Here is an 18,786-nt window from a genome sequence, read left to right as displayed (position 1 = left end):
ATGAAATGGTGAGATTTGTGATGAACACATGAGAGCTTACAGTCCTGGACAGAATAAGTAGCACTGCAGCTTAGACAGCTGGTATGCACAGGCTGCTGCTGCCCATTGTGCTGACTGCATTGTCTCATTGTGTCCTCTGGTTCTTTGTCTGGCTTGTTGCACTCAGCAGTTGTCTCACATTTAACATCAAAGCCCTGGGGTAAGTAGGGTCCATCTTCTTGCTCTGCAATTGTACAGAGCCTGGCACTGGATAGCCACAGCCCATTCACAGGTCCCTACTGAAGTTTTAACTTTCTTGAATGTATATGGACACACAAAGACAAAGACAAAGACACATACTCTGTGTAGGTGAGTGCTTGTTCAGGTCACTTAATATGTATTCACAGTGCTTTTCTTTTCTCATTTTGATTCAAGAAAATCACCATTTTATAGTTCAAATCGGGAAAAATAAATACAATAAATGGACAAAAGTACAGAGATTCACAAAATGTTTAGGGATATGCATACCCCTGCGTTCCCCACTGAAAAAAAGCACTGTATATTCAGCTGCAATTAGTTCAGCTAAGGTGTATGGCCCATGGAGCTCAATGAGACTTGCAATGGAATACGCATAGGATTGCTCTGTTAGCCTGCAATCCTAGACATGTCTACTCAGAAGTGCTATTGAATTCAATAGACAAGCAGGGTTGGGATTTCAGCCTTAGTCAGCACATGTTTACCTTTGTTAATCACAAGCCGACCAGTAAAAGGGGTTTTTCTACCCTGTCATTGTTATGGGTTAAGTGATTGCGCAAATACACGGCCAGAGCTGGCAGTTCTTTTAGATGAGTTATATTAAAATATCTATGTCTCAATGTTTATACCTTAATTATTATACCTCTTAAATAAATCATATTAAGGGAGGCTTACAGATACATCTCTCTGTTTGTACAGAAACACACCCCCTATAAATCTGTCTTACATCAAATTTAAAGAAACAGGAAAACAAATGCAAACAGCAGTAACACACACAACAACAGCATCATCATCATCATCATCATAAAAAAGTACCAGCAGGCAGCAAACTCAAAAACAAATAATCCTGGAATCTGAGTAAAAAAACACCCATCTCAGAATAAAATGACAATAAGAGCCACTTTAAAAGGGGGCTAAACAAACCTCCTTTGAGAAACTGACATGAACATGGAGGCAACAAATTATATATGAGAAAGGCAGCTCTGCGTATTATCTGCTCCTAATGCAATGGCTGCTTGCGCATACATAGATCTGTGCTGGCAATCTTCCAGAATGAAAAGCACATGGGCAAGGTTGCTCCTGGACGCGGACAGATGGGCTCACATGGGAGCGACCCTCGGCTTGCTTATTATATTCTCCCGGGTTTCGTGACAGCAGCAGCCTTTCCTCCCTGCCTCCCCCCACGACTCCGTTCCCAGTGCCATCCCTCAGCGAAGTGTTTGGCTGCTGTCTGCACCATTCTCATTTATGACCTGTTGTGGGATAAAAAGAGGCTTGTTCACCGCGACACGCAACTGGTGTGGGGGCAACTGTTGCCATCTGTCTAGTGGGGGAGCTTAGTGGGCTGGGAAGGGGAGGTGGCCTTGTTGTTTTGTTTCTTCTTTCATGCATCACTAAGCTGCACCTTTTGTCTTTTGGGGAGGCAGGGGGAGGGGGGGAACAGGCTGAGGGAGCTTGGGAGCAAAGTGGCCTCCTTTTATTTGTTCATTACACAGGTCAGGGCAGAGCTCGCTCACATCTTCAGGATTTGCATGTTGATTTCTGTTCACAGAATTTTTTCTCTGGCCTTGTGCAACTTAATAGCCCAAACTGAACCCCACTTTCTTTCCTGGTCCCCACCATCATCACCAATGCTCCCCTTCTTTCCCATCATAGGCCCTTTGGACTAGAAGGAGTAAGTGAGACATCTTGGTTCCAAGGCTAGGTGGGTGAAAGGGACTCTTTAACTTCCTATTTTTAAAAACTTAAAGAGAAAGGTACGTTGGGTTTATTCATTGCTCTTCATGATTCTCTCTCTCTCTCTCTCTCTCTCTCTCTCTCTCTCTCTCTCTCTCTCTGTGTGTGTGTGTGTGTGTGTCCAAGTCCAAGAAGTGAGAAAAATTGGTCTGAGCACAACACACTGGAATATTTCACATTAATGATTTCATTTCACCATCACAAAATCTTTTTGAGGTCAGAGGTATTTTATTCACATTTTACAGAGAAGGGAGTATGACTTGTCCAAGACTACCTAGGCCAAGGGTAGGGAACATCAGCCTCAGCCAGCATGGCAAATCGCCTCAGATAATGGGAGCTGCAGTCCAACAACATTTTGATGGCCACAGGTTCCCCATCCCTGGCCTAAATAGTTTGTGGCTGACTAGCTAATTTGCTACACCACAACCTTCTTCTAACTCTTTCCCTGCATACCCTCCAATATTTTTCCAATGAAAATAGGGACATCCCGTTCCATAATGATAATTTTACTATTTATACCTCACGCATCTTACTGGGTTGCCCCAGCAACTCTGGCCAGCTTCCAACATATATAAAAATATAACAAAACATTAAGCATTAAAAAACACTTCTCTCTACAGGATTGCCTTCAGACGGCTTGGGGTTTGGACAACTCCATACCCTCCAACATTTCTCCAATGAAAATAGGGACTTCCTAAGGAAAAGCGGGACATTCCAGGATTAAAACAGAAACTGGGATGGTTTCTCCAAATCAGGGTCATCTCTGGAAAATAGGGACACTTGGAGGGTCTGTCCCTGTTTAGTTGAATGTAAAAGGAATGGAATGGGGGGAATTCAACTCAGCTCCCTTTTCAGTAAAAGGCTCTGAGCGTGGATTGCAACAAGTTGTTCTAAAATCACCAAATCATTTTGACAGTAGGGCTTTGGTGGTGCATTCATGAAACATCATAAATTGGAGGTTACAGTATGTGTATGCAACAGAGGACAGAAGGATGGATTGCTCAAGTTTCACCACCTCTCTTCCCTGTAGGAGGGGTAAACTGGCCTCAATGTGATGCTTAGTTGCTCTTATTTGGTATCTGTTTTACATTGTTTAATTTTATCTTACTAGAGTTTGGATGTACTTATTGTGTTCTGTTGTAACCATTTTATTGGAAGCAGTCTTGAGATTGCAATGTGATGAGGGGCAGATTATAAATGAGGCAAATAAATGAATACAATAAAAGATACACTCAGCCAGGGAGCAACTGTCAGAAGAGAAAGAGGACAAAATAGATGTGTTGCGTGAATTGCTCATTTATTCTATTATTGTCACTGTAGATATATAGTTTAGTGATTTGTATGTCCTAAATTCTACAAGCAGAAATAGAATAGGAGGCGGGGTTCTAAGGTTAGACAGAGACAGGCAATGGGAAGCTAGTGAGAGATGTATCACTAGACTAAGTAACTAGCCTAAGAAAGGGCACGCAGCTGAAATAAACACATATAGCTGCCCTGTTTTACTTTTGCCTCCCCGTCCTCTGTTGTTTCCACTGTATCTAATTTTCATTTGTAAGCTCCTCTGAGCAGGTTACCTTATACTCTGCAAAGCACTAGATGCTCTGATGGTGCTGCACAAAACAATAATAAATACTTTAGGATACAAGACTGGTTTGAGACAGTTTGATGTTGTGCCAGACTATGCACAGAGTCCTCTTATGTTGGACAAAATATGAAATTGTAATATGTTAACATCTCTTGTCTTTATTTTCACACAGAGACGGTACCAGGTTGGTCTATCTGGGGAGAGCATTCCACATCCAGAGTGCCATCCCCTCTCACTATAGCATGGGCATAGCCAGGAATTTTTTTATTTTTTTGGGGTGTGTGTGTGCAGAACTGACGTGATTGGTCAGTTAGTTAAGTATTCCTATTGTTTTACTTGATCCAGGGGGCCAGCTGCCCCTCTCTGCCCCCAGTGGCTACGCCCATGCACTATAGTTTTTTTATTTCACAGTCTTTCAGGTATCCTAGTCCCAAGCCATTATGAACTTTAAAACCAACACCTTGAATATGGAACCTGAAAATGGACTGGTAGCCATTGCAGCTGACAGAGAACTGGTGTGAAATGACCTAAGTCCTAGTTAACAATATTTTGGATATAACTATAGGAACCTTCTTCAGCTGCGGGTCTCCAGATGTTGCTGGACTACAACTCCCAGAATCCCTGGCCATTTGCTGAGGTGGTTGGGGGTGATGAGAGTTGTGGTCCGACAACATATGAGGACCTGAGTTTGAAGAACTCTGAACCAGGAGCAGCTGGAAGGAAGGGGCAGTGGCACACACCTGGCCTCCTTGCACCAGCATCACTGTGGCTTGCTAAAAAGAAGAGGGGCACAGGTAAGATGACAAAGAGGTTAGTGCATTGCAGATACACTGGTGGGAGCAAGATGACACTCTCCCCAGTGCATCCACACACCCCTGACCTCCCTGCTGCTTTGCCCATCTCCCTCTTGGTAAGTCATAGTGATGCAAGTAGAAGGAGGCGGGGTTGGGCTACTTCCTATCCCCACCAGCTGCTCCTGTGCCAAAATCTGGGCTGGGTATTTTCAAAGGCAATCCCAGGAACACACACTGCAGTAATCTAGAATAATAGTCCCTCCCATCTGATTTTCACCACACGATGGCTGGAAAAGTCAATGCGGATTAAGGAAAAAGCTGTTTTGAATCCTTTCTTAATAGAAAAACAAGTCAATGCAATTGAAGGAAAGATTATTTTGATTTAATCCTGATTTTTTCTTTCTTTCTGTTTTAGGCTTCTATAGTAGCTATAGATGCTAGAGAATGCCAGTGTTCTAGATAAATAGGCCTGCTGGAGTTTATGGCCAGAACCACAACTAGGCCATATTATGCCAGCGAAATGTTCTGTGAGAGAACAGGAACATCTCTGAAATACTTAACCATTGTGGGCACATCGCTACCAATTCATGTCAGGTTCCATAACTTTTGTAAACCCATTGCAGATCTATACCCCTTTCCAGTTTCCCTTCTCTTCCCTAAAACTGTCATGGAGCATTTAGTTTCATGAAACCTGCACCTCTTTTCCTTCTTTGGCATCAATCCAGCATTTTAATAACTCACTGCTGAAGGAATTATGACTGCATGATTTTCCTGTTGTACATTGCAATTATTGCTCCAGAGATTGCTAGAGAAAATCCATCTAATATGCAACCACCTCAATAAAACTCCGTTATGTTCCCAGGCATCTGTAACTGCCAGATAAAAACTGAGATGTTTTCATTTAAGCTAGGGAATGCTGTTATTTTCCTTAGTACATTTCAATTGCATCAATTTGCTACGATGAATTTGTGTGGTAGACAAATGATGCTCCCTGATAGACAGATTTGTGAGACTCAGGTGGCTGTATCTGAAGCTAGTCCTGCTCAAACAGAATGATCACTGTGGGTGGCAAAACAGCAGTGCCACAAGCCCTGTGATACATCTTATTTGAGACATTTCTTGTTTTGAGGCTACTTTCAAAGAGGAATATGATATCTTCAAGGACCCTTAAAGTACCAAGAAAATACTAGTCCATATCAAGTTAGTTATTCATAAACAGTAGGAGCAAGAAGCACATATTTATGCCATGATAACATACCTTTCTGACTGTATGTACAAATTGTCAGTGTGCTATGACTGTGTTTACCCCTGCACCATGGGCTCAAGTTGTATATATGTGTAAATAAGCCATATATCATAAAGACATCATAGTCTCTGCTATGCCTCATTTCCAAGTGCCTCAAACCCCTGGAATCTTGCACCAATTGAAGACTGGAGTGGCATGCACCAATATAAATATGCAACTTTATAACACTTAAATGTGTGCTTTTCAGACTTGCTGAGCAAGGTATATTTTGAAACACCCTTTGAAGTAAATTGCTTGTCTGGTTTGCTTACTGCCACACTGTTAATCTCTGCCTCTTGAATTTTACTTTTTAGCCTCTTTGTAAGATTGTTCCATAAACCTATCAACTTCCTTCCTTCCATGCATTTGAGATAACAGGAACTCACCCATGTAAGAAATATCACCAGGTACCATAGGACTGATTTTTGTTGCTGTGCTTTTCTGGTCACCATTCTTTAGTTTGGCTGCATTACATAAAAGATACTTGACTACTAGGCTACCATTATGCAGCATCAGGTATAATAACAGTACAGTTCAGTACATATGTGTTCAATCAAGAGTAAGTCCCACTGAGCTAAGAACTATCCCTCAGAGGCACAACTGAACTAGTGTTTCACACTGGGATATATGCTAAGGGCATGTTGGAGCATGTTAGTTCAATTGTTTTAGGGTGTCTGCAGGTCCAGGCATGCAATGCTGAAAGAGGTCATGAAGCAGCATGTCATGCACCATTCTGGACTAGTTGAGGCTTGCAGGGCATGCCTGATCAGGTCTTATGGGACATGCTGGTTCCAGCAAAGGAATAATACAATACAATACAGTGGTGCCTTGGTTCTCAAATTTAATCCATTCCGGAAGTCAGTTCCTAAACCACAGTGTTCCAAAACCAAGGCAGGCTTTCCCATAGATAGTAATGCAAAATGGATTAATCCATTCCAGACATTTAAAAACAACCCCTAAAACAGCAATTTAACATGAATTTTACTACCTAACGAGACAATTGATCCATAAAATGAAAGCAATAAACAATGTACTGCAGTCACACAATCAGTCAATCAGTAGCTGAACTGGGTTCCACACAGTCACAAAAACAACAAAAAAGCCGCAAAAACGCAAAATAAATAGCAAAAACAGACAGACCTCAGCGTAACACTCAAAACGGAAGTGTAACACTCAAAAGGGAGCACGTTTGGCTTCCAAAAAAAGTTCATAAACTGGAACACTTGCTTTCGGGTTTGCAGTATTTGGGTCCCAAGTTGTTTGAGTACCAAGGCATTTGAGAACCAAGGTACCACTGTACCATATTTGTATATCCAGCATTTGGACAAATTAGAGCATGCTTGATCATGCCAACTGAAGGGTGAATGTGTTACATCAATTCTGAGTACGCTAGGAAATCTTACATCTCCATCCTATGAGCTGGTGCATTGGCACAGAAGCTTGTGGGTAAACTACTGTGTGACATGTCAGTCGATGTGACAAAATATCAACACCTGCTTCTCTTAATGTAAAAGAGGCAAATTTGATGGGAGAAGTGTTTGGGTAGTAACATTGCTCCAAGCTGCTGTTGTTCTAGATATTCACACTTATAAACACGTAGCTGAAAACCATGATCTGAACACTGTTGGATTTTGGGGTGTTAACTACAAACCCCCATGTTTGATATGCCAATTACTCAGTTTGTGGGGTGCTGCAAAACAACTGCAAAATTGTTTGGCACAGGTTTGGAGAGGATGCCGAAATTGGGGTCCATAGTTAATAGGAACAAAATAATCCTGTAGCCTAAGGAGGAAGGGGGAGGGTGATTTTCAGAGGGAAAGCATCCCTCTCCCTGCCTCTTCTCTCTTCAAATTGCTTACTCCCAAAGATGCTTTCCCCTACAAGAAGCAGCTGTTGAGTTGTCTATCTGCCCTCAGAGGTTAGAATCAGGAGTCTCAGCAGCAGCACAGTGGCACATCTCAGTTCTAGCACCAAGGCTTGCAGGAGATGGGAAGCTTATGCCAAGCCTAATCTCATGGTTCATGTGTATTCATTGTGGTGTGAATTTGGTACTGCGCACTAAAATCAGTGTCCTGGATACTCCAAATTTCAAATTTAGGGATGGAGATGAGAGGGCTTGTCTTGTCTTCAGGATTGCCAGAATTGTTTCGCATTTGTGTGCTTTCAGATAGTCCCTATTGCTGGGTGTGAATCAATTGCATACTGGAAAATTCAAGCTGTGCAGTTAAAACTTATCTGGAGCTCTTGCAAAATGGAATCAGGCTCTCCAAAAGATTGGACATTTTGTGGGAAGATAAGTGATAGGGAAAGTGTGGGATGACACTTGCTTGACTCAACAGCCATCTAATTCAGGGACCCTTGCCTCAGAGTGTCTGTAAGTAACCCAATGAGGTCAGGGAATGGGCTGGGTCAAGGGCTCTATATCTTGTAGTACCTTAAAGGGCCACAATTGCTTAGCAACAGCATTGTTTGCAAAACTCTATGGCTGTGCTTTTCTATATGGAAGATCCTTTTGTTTTTTATCATTAGTATAGATGGAGATTAAATGACTCCACCCAACTTGCAATCATAGCAATAATAATAATAATAATAATAATAATAATAATAATAATAATAATAATTTATTTATACACCACCCATCTGGGCAGCTTCCAAGAAAATACTAAAAATACAATAAAACATCAGATATTTAAAACTTACTTAAACATTGGCTGCCTTCAGATATCTTCTAAAAGTCAGATAGTTGTTTATTTCCTTGACATCTGATGGGAGGGCGTTCCACAGGGCGGGTGCCACTACTGAGACGACCCTCTGCCTGGTTCCCTGTAATCTCACTTCTCACAGTGAGGAGACCGCCAGAAGGCTCTCGGAGCTGGACCTCAGTGTCCGGGCAGAATAATGGGGGTGGAGACGCTCCTTCAAGCCGTTTAGGGCTTTAAAGGTCAGCACCAATGCTTTTAATTGTGCACGGAATCGTGCTGGGAGCCAGTGTAGGTCTTTCAGGACCGGTGTTATGTGGTCTTGGCAGTCGCTCTCAGTCACCAGTCTCGTTGCCGCATTCTGAATTAGTTGTAGTTTCCGGGTCACCTCAAAGGTAGCCCCACATAGAGTACATTGCCTTCAGTGCAATCATATGCATGTCTACTCAGAGGTAAGACCCAATGAGTTTAATGGTACTTTCTCCTAGGTAAGTATGTATAGGACTGCAGCCTCAGTGGCTGTATCACAAACCACTGCTTGTTCCTCTGCTGATGAAGATGTGAGGGAGAACAGGCATTACAGAATTCTTGTTACTTAAATTGCATTATGGATTTTATTCAAACTTGCATTTTAATAAAATAATTGGGTGCTGGGCTTCTGCGCATATTTATCCAGAAGTTTAGTTGCCCTGTGTTCTCTGGGGCTCATTTCTAGGTCAGTGTGCAAGATTGCAGCACAATCTGGCAACTTGTTTGAATGGGGTAATGTTGTGTTAGAGCAAATGCATGTGTGTGATTCTAGGAAGGTGAGGATGGTTGAAGAAGAAAATAGTTGCCAATGCCGCTCCCAGCAGCCCCTAAACTCCAAGGACAAGAAAATCCAGACACTGCAGACTGAGAGGATGAAAACGAGCTGTAAAGTTTCACAGCAAATTGAAACACAGCCTGGCCTTTATTTGTGGAGTGAGACAGCCAAATAAAACACATGATTTGTGCCTCTAGGCAGGCTTTTTTTATTGGGGAAGGGGATCTGGGGTATGTGTGAAGTCCTGGGTTTGTGTTAGGAAATTATTTCAAAGAGTGTGGAAAGTTTAAAATTCCTCCAGGCTCTGTTTGTACATGGTATATATACTAACTCTATTCTTGGCTCTTTCTGATGGTGAACATTGATCTGCACTAACCTCCTGGAATTTTAGCTGCCCCTTCATAATGGCGATATTCAGAATCTTGTAGCCAGAACATCAGATACGAAGAGCCTGGCCATCAGCAAGAATTGTCACCAGCAACATCAGCTACTGTCACTTGCATTACATTACAATTAATCACTTTACACTGCAAACTCTACACATCTTCTGAACTCAATGGGTTTTAATTCTGAACAGACATATATATAAGATTTCACTGGTAGGTATTTGTAAGGTCAGCTCATGTTGTGTTAGGTGCATGGCTCATGCTTTATAGGTATCAGATATCTTTTGACTTTCCCTTTAATGCAGGGAGAAGAAGCTTCCATCAGAGCTCCACACTATGCAATGAATTTAGGATATTATGTCTCTGTAGAAATGCCATTATAAGAACCACCACAGCTTTTCAGTGTTGGCATTATATTTTAGATGTCAACCTAACAGGACCATTTACTCCTTGCACAGATGATTTCCCAGATGCAAGATGCCCTCAAACCCATAACTATGTGGGGGAGGGGGAAATGGGATTATATTGACCTCTGGTCCTGCCCCTAGTCTCCACATATTTACTGGAAGGTTGAGACAGAGATTATGCTCACTTCCAGATGACTTGTTCATTGAGCATTCATTCTAATTTGTTTATGTGGAGGTTATACAATATTACATCAATCTGTTGTTATCCCACACTTTCCATTTTGCATTTTAGTGACACTTTCCTTACTGCAAAAAATCCAGTTTGGGGGAGAAGTGGACTTGCTGTGCAAGAGCCCTATTGGACTTTAATTATGCAACCTCAGTTTGCTGGTATGTGATTGAATCCCACCCCAAAACAGTCTGAAGCTTGCTATGTGTGTACAAATGTTTGTGCGTCTGTCTCAGCGCAGTATCCCCAACAACATGGAGAGATTCCATATGTGTACATTTTCATGTGTATAGAGGCTGCTCTGAATTTATTTCTGTACCTTTTTTATCCAAAATCCCAATAACAGTTTTATAGCTGTAGGCTTTAAAGGCAGCAATGAGTCATCTCTTTTTATTGCTCCTTTAAGTCTTGTTTTTCATTGCCATTGTGATCCTGAGCTTGTTAGCCTAAGATCCCAATCCTGATAACAAGCCCTTTCTCTGAAAAGAAGGAAGTGCCGTCTGAGCCCATACGTGTTATGCTAGCTCCAGGCTTGGTCCACCCTTCACACTCAGTGGACCTCTTTAACTGGGAAGTCACAGGGTGTGCCAACCAACAATTCCCTGTTCTTTTGACCTTTTTGGTTGCTCTGTTGAAAGGGAGAATGGTGGAGGTTTTTTTTGAAGTGATTGTGGGTCCTTTGCTGATCTTGGCAAAGGTGTTCTGGCAAATGCCCAAATAGCAAACTCTTCACTCTCATTCTGTATTCTTGTATCCATGCACGCTCAGAAACATGCATTTAGGAAAGGACTGTGGCAAATACTTCTCATGCAGAAAGCCCCAGTTTCAATCTCCAGGTAGGACAGAGAGAGATCCATCCCTGTCTCAAAGCCTGGTGAGCCAATGCCAGTCAGTGTAGCCAGTACAGAGAGAGATGGACCCAATGATCTGATTCAGATACGGCAGCTTCTTAAGTAGATCCTACAGAGTTCAATGGGATTTACTCCCAATAAGTATGCATAAGGTTGCAGTCTTAGACTGTAATAGTATACACTTAGGGCTCAACCACACTTCTGCTTGTCCTGTGCCTAGTTGGTGGGTCAGGTGAACCCACAGAACAGAATGCAGGGGAAAGAGAAGGGAGACCATTCTATCTGGCAAGCAAAAATGCTTGCACTGACGGAATAACTGGAATAAAGGTAAAGGTACCCCTGCCCGTACGGGCCAGTCGTGTCCGACTCTAGGGTTGTGCGCTCATCTCGCTCAAGAGGCCGGGAGCCAGTGCTGTCCGGAGATACTTCCGGGTCACGTGGCCAGCGTGACTAAGCGGCATCTGGCGGGCCAGCACCAGCGCCGCACACAGAAACGCCGTTTACCTTCCTGCTATAAAGCGGTACCTATTTACCTACTTGCACTTGGGGGTGCTTTCGAACTGCTAGGTGGGCAGGAGCTGGGACCAGCAAGTCCTAGGCACTGAGGTTTTACCCACAGTGCCACCCGCGTCCCAATAACTGGAATAGCAAGACATTAAACCCCCTTCCTCAGAACGATACCATGTGGAGGTTGGAGAGATCTCCAGTGAACTGGTAGAGGGGCAGCAGTGGAGTTCACCATCTTGGGTGACATCATGTCTTATGTGGGCTCTGGGAGTTATCTGTGCCTCCTATTCAAAATGGGAATATCAGGTGCATGAATAGTGAGAGTCTAGTTTGGCCCTTAGAGCCACCTTCTACAGAAGGTTTCTGCTGGGGACAGGCAAGCCACAGTATTGCATTCCTGTTTGTTTCATTATCAGCAAAACCCAGACCTCAACAAATCAAATCCCTAGATGTATTTGAAAACCACAAGACATGTTTGCATTGGTCATTTGATTTCTATTAATAATCAACGTTCCTGGAAAAACACTCACTAGACGAACACAGGTTAGTTATTAAAACTGTATGGCACATAATAGTATATTCAGTGCTACACTATTAGAAAAAGAAGGGAGTCTGCCCTGGCAACAAGAGAGGTTGACTAATGTACACAAAACTTCATTAATATTGCGGACGTGATAGTTGTTGCAGGTATATGATTTGATATGTTTTTGATGGGTGGGAAAAAATCTTGTCGGTGAAAATCATATTCAAAAGTAACAAAAAATAATGATTCTTTATGATTCATGTTGTAATGATATGGTTTTTCTCTTTTTTGTTAACTGCAAAAATAGGAGGGTAAATGAAGCCAGATTGAGAATAGGTACTATAGGAAGGTGTGAGGTGTCCTTTTTCTCCTGAGTCAAGGGCCAGACTGCAATCCTTTCCTTCTTCTCCTTGTGCTGATTCATCAACCTTACAATCTGAGACTAATCACCGCACACAGACAGAGATAGAGAGAGACGTGTGTGCAAACACACACAAGCACCAGACATGGCCAGACAGGAAAAGAATAACTTGTGATTTGCATCACCTCCCCTCTCTCTCCCTCCCCACCTCAACAGCTTGAGGCACCCTGGAGAGAGATGGCCGTTTTAGGAGGCAGAGGAGGTAATATAAACAGGAGGAGAAAGAGAGAGGTACGAGAGGCAGGCACAGAATGGATGAACAAGCAACTAGAAAAGACTGGAGATGTTTTTTAGCTGTGGGGCCTCATTGAACCGCTCTCCACTGCCTTCTCTGCTCTGAGCACTACTTAATATCTGAGGGCTTAGAAGCCTGGCTCAGACACCCTTGTAATTTTTACACTAATCTCCACACTGGCTCTTTTTACTGTCTCCTGTTTTGGTCTTGCCTGCATTAGTGACTCATGGAAACCACCCCACCCCATGCCCCAAAGGCAGCTTGGAGTGTCCTGGCACTAGCTGGCCGGGGATATGGGATAGGATCAAAGCTCTTTCTCGAGAAGGCGCTGCCAGACACCCTCAGTGAACCCTCAGCTGTTATTTCAGTAGGAATGTCCCTCCTCAGCAATAAAAGATCTATTTCCCAACCTTCTCTCCCCATACCTTCACTTGTGCAGAATGTTAGCACATGAGAGTCAGCAGCTCATAGTCCCAAAAGAGATTTCTGAGTGTATGTGGTAGGAAGGGGCAAATTAAAAGTGCACTCGGTCTTCTCACCAGCTTGCACTAGGCTTGGGGCAGTTCTTTCCTGGTTCTAAACAAAAACCCTTCCCTCCCTGCCCGGTCTGGGCTTTGGGCAACCTTTCCAAACAATTGCTTTATTGCTCAGAAAATGCATAAAAAGGTAAAGGTAAAGGGACCCCTGACCATTAGGTCCAGTCGTGGCCAACTCTGGGGTTGCGGCACTCATCTCGCCGGCGTACAGCTTCCAGGTCATGTGGCCAGCATGACTAAGCCGCTTCTGGTGAACCAGAGCAATGCACGGAAATGCCGTTTACCTCTCCACCAGAGCGGTACCTATTTATCTACCTGCACTTTGACGTGCTTTCGAACTGCTAGGTTGGCAGGAGCAGGGACCGAGCAACGGGAGCTCACCCCATCGCAGGGATTTGAACCACCAACCTTCTGATCGGCAAGTCCTAGGCTCTGTGGTTTAACCCACAGCGCCACCCACGTCCCTCAGGAAATGCATAGGTGTTGCTCAATTGTTGCAGAATGGTGTTTTTTAAAGCAGCAATTCAGGTGTGGGAAAATATTTTTTTCCAGTCGGGTATTTACAGCATATGAAAATATCATTGGTTTCATTGAATTGGCTAGTGTCATGGTTTATTGGTCATAACTGGACCATGCTGATGATGAGTGACACACACACACTGTCCTCTAATGCCCAAGCCATTTTCTGGCTTTGTTTTAAAGGGTATGAGGTTAAACAAGGGATGGGGAACCTGTAGCCCTCCAAATGTTGTGGGACTCCAGATCCACCCAGCCTGCATGGCCAATGGTCAGGGGTGATGGGATATGAAATCCAGCAACATCTGAAAGCCACACAGGTTCCCCATCTCTTGGTTAAACGATGATATTGCGGTCAGACCAGTAAACACAGGGACATGCTGAGGATGCTGAAGGTAGCTGGAAAATATACCCCCCTTCCTTTTGGTTTAAGAAGAGATTGTTTGAAATAGCTGACAGGGCATTTTGTGGAGCTGACATAACATCAAATTGATGAAAGATTTTAGAGAAACTGAAATTTATCCTGAGGGCTTTTTCACACATTAGAAGTGCCTTTCGCTCGAGCCTCTTGAGCTATTTCTACAAGAGAGAAAGCAGCAGACAAAGGGGGGGGGGAGGAATTATTTTAAATCTAGATTCTAAATTTCTATGTTGGAATTACAACTGTGGGAGATATGTAGTTCACAGTTATATGAATTAGCTACCACTCTGGGTACTTTGAGCAAGCAGTACGTATTGCTACTTATTTTATTATTCCTCCTTCCCCCCCCCCCCGCTTCATTGGATCAGCTACCTATTGTACATCCGAGTGGACGAGGGGCAACCCTTTGACATGAAAGCCAGAAATATTGTGCTTTCTTTGCACCTCTGCTTGAGACATGGACAAAAGGGCAGGAAGAATGTCTGCCTCCCTCTCTCTCCCTCCGCCCTCTAAAAGAACAGGCACAGCAGATGTTAGCTGAAGCACTGTTTCCAAGGGTAACCCTGGAGTGCACACACACACGCTTGTAGCCAGCGGGGCTGGGTTGGTGCCTTTTCACTCTCTGCAGTTCCCATGCAGCGTGCCTTGTGAGTTAAGGGGACCCCAGTGTAACTGTCCCCCTTCCTCTGGCGTCAGGGTGAAAAACTGCCAGGTTTTAAAGGAGGTACGAGCATCCATGAACCCTGCCTTGCAGAATCCTGACCTTGTCAAGTGTAATCACAGAGCAAAGCCAAAATGGCACAGAATTCTCCACAGGCAATACATTGCCTTTGTCCTTTGCAGGCCTCTTCTTGGAGCCACGGCACAGATCGCCAACATGCCTTTTTGAAAGCAAAACAAAGCACGACTTGATATTTACGGCACACGCGCTTTCCAGCGCATAATGGCGCATGCTGTACAGTACAGTGAGACAGATGGCCAGTTAAACAAAGAGGGGAAGGCATGAATGAAATCCAAAGGGATGGGGAATTTCTTATCCACAAAGCCTAAAAATACTTCTTGACTATTTTAGGGGGCGAGAGCAAGGGAAATATACAGCATTGTCAGGACATGCCTGATGACTAGGTGAGATTCCTGACTATCCCAAAAGAAAACTGGGACTTGGGTCTAGAGATGCCAAGAGTTAGACATTAATTATTGCCTTTGTATCAGGAACAGTGTGGGGTTTAAGAGATTCTGTGAAGTAGGTGGCAAGTCAAAACCTCTCTGGGGTGCAGCTTGTAAGAGGAATAATAAAAAGAGGCTTGCAAATCAGGCCTCCTGAGATTTGTCGTCTCTTGGAAAACAGAAGTTTGCAGTTCTTCTAACAGTCAGGGTGATATGGTTACTGCATCTGGTAAATCAGTGTCCAGTGGTTAAAGAACAGGACAAAATTGGAAGCTTCTCAGGTTTTGTTTCTGCAGTTACTATGGGCCAAACTAGAAATGCTATGGAAAATCTATTATTGGAGCTGAAGCATTTCTCTTTTCTTAAAAGCAGCTGTGGGGGGCAGGATACAGGTTGGCCACATTGCCATATGTGCCAAGTGGGAAAAATGGGACATCATTTTTTTTTTTTTGCACAAGATTGCAGTGGCAATTTTGGGTGCCACAATCTCATATGCTTTCCTGCTGCACTCTCACCCTGAAAATGCACATTTTTGTGCGAGATTGAGTCACGGGTCATGTGATTTATCTGGGAGCACATCCTGGAAGATGCACACCCTGGTTTGGGGTCTGAAAAAGTTGGATGATATGCAATGCTGGTGGAAGAGACTGTAATATCCTTGTGTCTCGTGCTATTTCTCTGATGGAAATAACACTCAAAAGCTATATTCTCTCTCTCTCTCTCTCTCTCTCTCTCTCTCTCTCTCTCTCTCTCTGTGTGTGTGTGTGTGTGTGTGTGTGTGAGAGAGAGAGAGAGAGAGAGAGAGAGAGAGAGAGAGAGAAATATATTATATAGTTTATTTATTGCATTTATACCCTCCCTTTCCTCCAAGAAGCTCAAGGTGGGGTACACATTCTCTTCCTCCCCATTTTATCATCACAACAACCCTGTGAGGTAGGTTAGGCTGAAAGACGGTGTCTGACCCAAGATCACCCAGTGAGTTCTATGGCTGAGCAGGGATTTGAACCCAGGCCTCTGATGTCCTAATCCAACACTCTAACCACTGTACCATACTAGCTATCTCTCTCTTTAAACCACATCTCCCCCAGAATCATAGCTTTAACTCAAACCCTTTCCTGTGGCTTCTTTTAAGCAAAGCCATTGATCACCACATCACATCCAGTTTGTTCCTGTGGGCCTTAACGGTTTTCAGTGCTGTGCCTAATGGCATACCCACTTGCACATTAGGCCAGTGGAAGGTTAGCATTTTCCCCATGGCCAGAAAGTGGATAAATTTATGAAAGAATTCCAGGAATGAAATTTCCAGGAATGAAATGTGCTATAGAGATTTATTGGTTTATTTTGCATACTTGAACTGCATTAAGGAAAGTGCATTCTATGTCATTTCTTCTTACCCAATATACTTAAAGTGGAAATTATTTAAAGGGGAAACGAGTCGCTTGCAGATGAAAAATCGAGTCTGCTCATCTTCCAACATTTCACAGAAAGGAACATACTTCTTGTGCAAAATTTGCAAGAGCCTGACTATCATAGCTGCAATTGTAGTTTGAGTCTCTCTGTACACATTGTTGCCTGACCATTTTAATCTTAAAAATAAATAAATCAGTATTTTGTGTTGAATAGAATGTTGAGACACACAGTGGATTTGGCTGTACTTATGGATAGCTCCCCCAGCTGCATTTTTTAAAAATGGAGAGATGGGGAAGGGAAATGCAAATGCAAAAGATGCACTATATGCTGCTGTTTTGTGTTTTGTCCCTGTGTGTGCATTTACATGCCTATGCAGTAGGGCCAAAATACATTCCCACCCATTAAAAAAAAAGTAACTTCTAAACATCAAAAACTCTCCCAGCACCACAATAGAAATATAACTTTTAGACATCCAGATCTCCCCCCCAAAAAATGCAATAGACACCATCCCTGGTAAACAAGCAAAGTTAGAGCATGTAAGCCTGATAGATAATGACTTGTCCAAGACCCCTCAGCAAATCTACAGTAGATATGTTGATTAAACCCAGGTGGCCCCCTGTGTAATACCTGGGTTGTCAATGAGCATGACACCATCTAGGCTAGAGAAAAATGGAGACAATGTTTTTTTAAAAGAAGAATTTAAGGTGGAATGATTGAGTCATTATCAGTCACACCCACACCATACGCTTGAAGCACATGGCTTCCCACAAAGAAAACTGTGGCCAGATGGGCGGGGCATAACTAATAAAATTGTTGTTGTTAAAAGTCCCAGGAATTGTAGCTCTGTGAGCTACAATTTCCCAGAATTCCTTGGGAAAAGCCATGATTGCTAAAGTGCTTTAAATGCATGTGACCTTTGGTCTACCTACATTTATTTGGTCCCCCGTTTGGTCTTCGCTTTTACTGTAAAGTACAGTGGTACCTCTGGATGCGAATGGGATCCGTTCCGGAGCCCCGTTCACATCCTGAGTAGAACGTAACACATGACTGTGTGTCTCCGGGTCACATTTTGCTGCTTCCGTGCATGCGCGTGATGTCATTTTGAGCATCCGCGTATGTGCAAGCGGCGAAACCCAGAAGTAACGTGCTCCGTTACTTCTGGGTCGCCGCGGAGCGCAACCTGAAAATACTTAACCTGAAGCTACTTCAACCTGAGGTATGACTGTACAGTGGTACCTCGGGTTACATACGCTTCAGGTTACACATGCTTCAGGTTACAGACTCCGCTAACCCAGAAATAATGCTTCAGGTTAAGAACTTTGCTTCAGGATGAGAACAGAAATCGTGCTCCGGCGGCATGACAGCAGCAGGAGGCCCCATTAGCTAAAGTGGTGCTTCAGGTTAAGAACAGTTTCAGGTTAAGAACGGACCTCCGGAACGAATTAAGTACTTAACCCGAGGTACCACTGTATTTGTGTCCCATGCTTCAGACTGATGTAGCCTAAGATGGTTCACGGTACAAAGTAACCATAGCATTCAATGCATAATCAAAGTACTGCCAAGGCCTTGGAATACATTTGAATGAAGGCAACACCCTGGAGGATTGTCTGCTCATCAGGGCCGCCAGCTCCACCATCAAACACGCCATCCTTCAACTTCCCAGAAAAAATGGAAACAAAAGCACGATAATCTTTCTCCCATGGAGGCCGTCTGGTGTTGACACTCCCCTTGCACTCAGCCTCTTGACCTGACCTTTGCCCATGACCTGCAGATTGAGTTTGGGGAACCCTAACCCTATGGGGTTAGTTTTGTGTCAAGTCAAAGGCTCCTGGTGTGTGTGTGTGTGAAGGAAGCTTTAAAATGCAGGATGTTTGGCAGCCTTTGAAGAAAGCAATGTACAGTAATTTCCTAGATGCATGAGATTGGAGGTTCTGGGAATCTTGGTACTGAGTTTGTGTTCAGCCAAGAATCCCAAGTTATTCCACTCCATCCCTGCAGGGTGGGAGCAGAGCTGCTGGGCTGACAAGCTGTTGAGGGA

The sequence above is a fragment of the Podarcis bocagei genome (assembly GCF_964188305.1).
Source record: "Podarcis bocagei genome assembly, chromosome: 5".
NCBI lineage: Eukaryota > Metazoa > Chordata > Lepidosauria > Squamata > Lacertidae > Podarcis > Podarcis bocagei.
This window is presented reverse-complemented; position numbering follows the sequence as displayed.